This window comes from Canis lupus, chromosome 10 (genome assembly GCF_048164855.1).
Source record: "Canis lupus baileyi chromosome 10, mCanLup2.hap1, whole genome shotgun sequence".
Classification (NCBI taxonomy): Eukaryota; Metazoa; Chordata; class Mammalia; order Carnivora; family Canidae; genus Canis; species Canis lupus.
The window spans coordinates 75,002,876-75,008,875 of record NC_132847.1 but is presented as its reverse complement, the minus strand read 5'-3'; the positions used below and the strand labels follow the sequence as shown (position 1 = coordinate 75,008,875).

General features: G+C 55.6%; 1 long non-coding RNA gene across 2 annotated transcripts in view; it reads left to right on the top strand.

Annotated features, from left to right (window-relative positions):
• The first annotated feature begins 3,430 nt into the window (after nucleotides 1–3,430).
• The window catches only part of LOC140641954 (uncharacterized), a 122,985-nt gene continuing 120,415 nt past the window's right edge, over nucleotides 3,431–6,000 (top strand). For both annotated transcript variants that reach the window (XR_012038550.1, XR_012038549.1), the window contains exon 1: nucleotides 3,431–4,103. This is a non-coding gene — a long non-coding RNA (uncharacterized lncRNA). The remainder of the gene's footprint in view (nucleotides 4,104–6,000) is intronic.

The following is a 6,000-nucleotide window of genomic DNA, read 5'->3' as shown; positions in this document are numbered from 1 at the left end:
GGGGTTATTTTGCGAGGTAAGCGCGGGTAAGCGTGCTCCTGGAAGAAGGAACCTCTTGAGCAAAAGTCTTTGCTCGCGGATGATAGACAAAGTCTCGTTAGGAGGAATGAATGTGCATTTGGGGAAATGAGAGGATAAGGTAATGAGATAAGCGGAAATAGACGATAAGATAAGATGCCGGGCAGACGGTGGCCAGACTATGGGAGAGATAAGGGGCTGTGCCACCGCCACGGGCACCGGGCACCGGTCACCACCTCAGTCTGGCTTGGCACTGACCCTACGGAAAGGCTTTGTCTTTTTCCTCAGGACGAGACCTGGGCTCACCATCAGGGAGGGCCCAGTAATGCCAGGGAAGGGCCCCCTTCGGTCTCCTTGTCCCCCATCATGTCCCACAGCACGTGTCCCTGTGGCAGGCCGGGCATCGTGCCCTGGAGACCAGGTGAGGGATGGGATCTGTATTCAGACCCGCACAAACAGGGAGTGCAGGGCACATCTGCCGAGCCTGACAAGAGGGCGCCGGCGACAGGCCACCTTCTCCCGGGATCCACGTGCCCCGAATACTCAGGGACCCAAGGTTGGCCGTCTTGAAAATCCAGATGATCTTGATTTTACCCAGGTGCTGTCTCCTGACCCCCAAAGGTCACAATGGCTGGTTTACCTTTGCCTACGAAGAAGCCCTATTTTTTTTTTTTGAAACCGTCTTTCAAGTTTTGCTGTTTATTCTGTTGTTGTTTTTTTTTTTTTTTCCAGATGGCACCTCCGTGAGTTCCATCTTGATGATCCTGTTTAAAATCGTGACTCCTACGCCACCCCGTCGCTCCCTATCTTCCTGATAATCTACTTTATTCTTACCAGGATGTGTCCTTCAGGAGAACACGTACTTTAGTTGCTTCCGCGGCTGCTCCCTCCCAGCACCTGTAATGGTGTCTGGCACACAGTAGGCTGTCGATAATTATTTGCTGCAAGAGCCAACTATGACATTTATTGAGCCCCTGTTGGGTGTGTAAGGTCTGCACCTTCGCGGCACGTAGCAATCTACGGGCTATTTAACGTCAGACACGGTCCAGGGCAATCGCTGCGTCCTGTCCCTGTCTGTTTCCCCGGGCACAGAACCACGTAGGTGGCGGGTGCTCAGCAGCTCTGGTCAAGCCCGTGGGTCTACACGACGTGATCCCTCCAAGCCGGCCAACCTGGGCTTCTTGACAGCCGCGGAGGGTTTCCCCGACTCCTGAGACCTCCTGACCGTTCCCTGCACGCTGGCCACGTTGCGCCCCGAGGGCCAGGTGCTCATCTGCAGCGACAGGCCGAGATGGTAAGATGGTAAGACCCAGTGCCTCTACCTCCCGCCTCGGTCAGCAGGTTCACCCGCTTGGCTTCTCTGCACCCTGGCTCCTCGCCTGTAGGCCGAACTGAACGGTAGCGCCTCGGTCACGGGGCTACTGTGAGGGTCACGCTTAATACCCTCTGAAAGCAGCGGGTACACCGGGAAATTAATAAATATTAGCCATTGGAAATGCTTTTTGAAAAAAACCCTCTATGTGAACTTTAACCGTATGCTACCTCTCCTGGGGTGCCCGCCGGGGGTCTTGCGGTGGAAACGCTTGCGTGTCAATCTTCCCGAGCGGATCTCCCATGGAGAGTGGGTTCCCGACAGAGGGGTGGGGTTGAGAGACGGAGGTGGGGGCCAGACAGGTAGGCGGTCGAGCTGAGCCCTGCTGCGGGTTAGCCGTGCAAACGCCGGCAGGTGCCTTCATTTCCCGGATCTGGGCTCCCTCTGATAAACGGGCGTAGGGTATAGTCACGGCCCAGCGCGGTAAGCGGCCCGTAGGCAGAGTCTGGGACACGTTCGGGCCGTACATACCTATGAATGCGCGTCTCATGGCTTTTAAAACTTCCTTGCTGGAGGACGACGTGTGCATCGAAACCGGTGCCCTTTCCCCGGCTCCCCTGTGGGGACCGGAACCTTCCACCGTGTGCCCTTTCTGCATTTCAGGCAGTGCTCGTGCAGAGTGAAGGCTGGATGGGAATACCTCCTTGCCTCTTGTGGGTGATCGGTTTACACCAAATCACAAAATCTGATTATAAGTTTGTAAATGTCTTTGCTTGCAGAGAGAGGCCCGTATTATTAATGGCCATAAAATCAAATTACCCGCTGCATTTCTATCGCAAAAGAAAAACGGATCCATGTTCACTAGTCAGCCTGCATAACGTGGATGTATAAACAAAAATGGGGCGGGGGGACACCCACCGTGTTATTTATTCAGTTCCAAAACATTTTCCACACACCATATGGCAGGATTTTTTTTTTCTTTCCCAAGCCTTTTTCACAGATGTAATTATAATTCTTTTCACCTTCCCCAGAGAGATCGTCTTGAGTATTGTAAAGATTGTGTGAAACTTGAGACCTTACAGGGAACTTTATTATCGTGGCCGCGTCTCCCCCTCCTTCGCCACATTCAGGGCTGGCCTGGGGACGGTAGCTCTGCAGAGCATCGGGCCTGCGGTTTGCCCCGCGGACCATTCACGGTGGGTGAAGGTCAAACGTCATCGTCATATCGTGGTCTCCCGTCCGTCAGCATCTCACGGGCAGGGATGCGGTTCTGCTGGACCCGTGAGCGACACCGTCGGCCTGAGACGGGCCCCAGCGCTCTCTTTCTCTGGCCTCTGGCGCCGTAGGGTGCTCCCCAGTCCCATTAGAACGCAGAATTAGCGGGGTTTCTGCGCCGCACTCGGAGCATGAGGATCTCAGCATTTACCTCCTGTTTACGTCGCGTGGAACCAAGCAAAGGGGCTGGACCCTGGAGAGGCAGCTGCTAAACACTTGTTAATTTTAATTTTCCTGCCGCATACGGGTATTGGTAAGGGCTGCTCCAGTCAACTCAGAAAGTGCAGGCAGGGGGGTCCCTGGGCGGCTCCACGGTTTAGCACCTGCCTTCGGCCCAGGGCGTGATCCTGGAGACCTGGGATCGAGTCCCGCATCGGGCTCCCTGCGTGGAGCCTGCTCCTCCCTCTGCCTGTGTCTCTGCCTCTCTCTGTGTCTCTCATGAATAAATAAATAAAATTAAAAAAAAAGAGAGTGCAGGCACATAGAGCCAGGCGTCCCCGAGGCCGCAGAGACCCCGTTTATGAAACACGCACCGTGTGTCAGCTCGGGGCCCGGAGCTGTGTGCACGGGATGTCATCAACCTGGGGGGCATCCCATGGGGTAAATAGTCTCCAGCTTTTACAGGGATGGAAACGGAGGCTCTGAGCGCTTATGTGCGATAGGCGAGGTCACGGGCGTCCTCTGTGACCACGATGTGGTACAAGAGCAGCCCCAGGGGCTCCAGCACAGCCACAAAACAGGGGCATTTTTAGTGACCCATTGTGAAATGAGGAACGGAGACTCAAGGCCTAGGGAGCTTGCGCGCGTCCCACAGCCAGCAAGCGTGCTCTCGCCCAGTCCTTGCCCAGTTCACGGCGCCCAACAGTGCGTCATGCTCCCTCTGAGTCTTAAAACACGGACGCCTCACCTCCATTTATATCCTTGTTTCCACGGGGCGATGTGTTCCAAGTGCCAAACATCCGAGGTACAAAGGAACTTTTGGCAGCGTGACCTGTGTCTGTGTTGAAGACGGTCTGTATCTTCCATCCTGATGGGGCGCGTCTGGCAAGAGCGAAGCCCGTCTCGTGACTTACCAGATGGCGATTTCTTTTCTCCAGCTGGATCGGGAATCCCGGGGGACCTGCAGGATTCCAGCAGCTCCACCCCTGTGCCACAGCTTCCCCGCCAGACGCGGGGCCCCCGAGACCCTCCGCCCGGGTTGCTTGGCTGCAGCGGGGCGAGGGGCTGCCCCAGGTCTAGGGGGTCGCGCCCTTGGCCTGCTCCTCAGGAGTTGCCCGCACGGACGCTCTCTGCACTGGAATACGGATGTGGACGGCCGCGCGCACCCTGGAAGTTTCGGCCCCACGAACGGTTGGTGCTAAAGGGCAGGGGAAGCGGATCCCGTGGACACCAGCCAGCGGGGAGCTATGCTTAGTGCTTTGCGGCAGCGCTTGCCCATTGCTTTTGAGCCCAGCTCCCAGAGAGAGAGACGTCTTTGGCTGCGGCCCCGTGCACGTAGGTAAGTGGAACACGCTCTATGCGCAAAATGTGTGTGTGCGCGGGGCCGGGGGGGTATACCTGAGACAGAGAGCTCACGGAACAACACTTACCCTTATTGTGTGAGTCTCACCCTTATTTTCCTTTTTTCTCTCTCTTTTTTTAGAGAGAGCACATGTGAGTGGGGGGAGGGGAGAGGGGGAGGATCTCAAGCAGACCCCTCGCCTAGTGTGGCGCCTGACGCGGGACTCGATCCCACGACCCCGAGATCACGACCTGAGCTGAAACCAAGAGTTGGGGGCTTCACGGACTGAGCCCCCACATGCCCCACACCCTTATTTTTCTAATCCAATCCTTTTCCATTTCTTTCCTGTCTGTTATGAAAGTGTGCTGGGCACACTCCTCTGAATGGTTTCCCCAGCCTATGGTTTGAGAACACTGCTTTACTATGGGTTCCATTTACCTCTCTGGGGCTCTAGATCTAGCCTCTCTGGCCTCAGTTTCCTCATCTGTAAAATGGATATAAAACCATTCCTTTTCTCATATGATTGTTGTGAGAATTAAATGAGGTAATGCTTGTCTGCAGATCGTCAATAGGTGATACCGTTTCTAATACAAAATGGTGAATTATTATTATTGTCTAGTTCATACCATTCACTTGATTTTTTTTCAAGATTTTATTTTTTTTACTCATGAGAGACACAGAGAGGCAGAGACACAGGCAGAGGGAGAAGCAGGCTCCCTGCAGGAGCCCGATGTAGGACTTGATCCCAGGACCCCGGGGTCACGGCCTGAGCTGGAGGCAGATGCTCTACCATGAGCCCCCCAGGTGCTCCCTCTACCGTGCACTTTAAGGATGGGAAAATGAGAGCTGCTGACAGGGAAGCTGGCCGGAGGTGGCCCCGGGAATGAGCAGAGCCTGGGACCAGAGTGCACCCTGCTCACGTCCATTATGACCTGGGCCAGAGGGAAAGCCCTCACTGGTAGAGATGGCACCAACTCCTGGGGTCCCTGGCACGCCCCTCCCAGCCCTGCCGGCACCCATCCTCGCCAGGCTACCCGGTGAGACTTTTCAAAATGCCAGCGCCCCAGGGAGGCCCCATGTCTTTCCACCTGCTGAGCTTGCCAAGGCGTGAATGGCTCCCCTGGTCAGGGAATGAGGCCACCGGGATGTTCGAATGGGAGATAGAGGCCCTCCCACGGGGCCCAGCTTGGGAAGATAAGACAGCAGAGGGTGCTTCAGCTCTGAGCCTGCTCTGTTAGAACCCCAGAGGCGTAAGCTCCGAGTTTGGTGGGGGGGAAGCTGGTAGCAGTGAGTAAAGCGTGTTCTCAGCCTCTTTGCAGACGGGGAGGCCGGGCCTTGAAGCCAGCTGTCCAGCCCCACGTCCCCAGGTTTGCCCGGGGCGCTCCCCTCCTGGCCTCTGCTCAGGCAGTTCCTCGCACCCACTACCCCACCGCTTCCTCCCCATCCTAGTGTTTCCCGGGGTGCCTACCCTGACCCCAGCTAGCTGGACTCCTTTGGGGGGAGGCATTCATCATTCCCTAGCCGCGTCATAGACGAGCATATGAGATTGTTCCCTTCTGCTAATATACGAGCTCCTCGAGAGGCCGAATCTCTGAGTTACCTTTGTGTCTTTTTCTGGCACCTGACGGGGTATTATGTTTGCACATATGAGGCAATGAAGGGCATGTGTCAGGTGAATGGGTGAGGGGAAAAAATAGGTGGGTGCGCGGTAGGTGACTGCTTGGCTGCACTGATGACACATTTGCGTGTGTGTGTGTGTGTGTGTGCATTTTCCAAACAAAATTGTAAGCCCAAGGGTCTCACCCTTGGGTGCTCATGAGCATCCCCTTGCAGAGTTTATATAAAATACTGAGGCTCCACCACCAGAAATTCTGTTTGGGCTAGGACCCCGGAG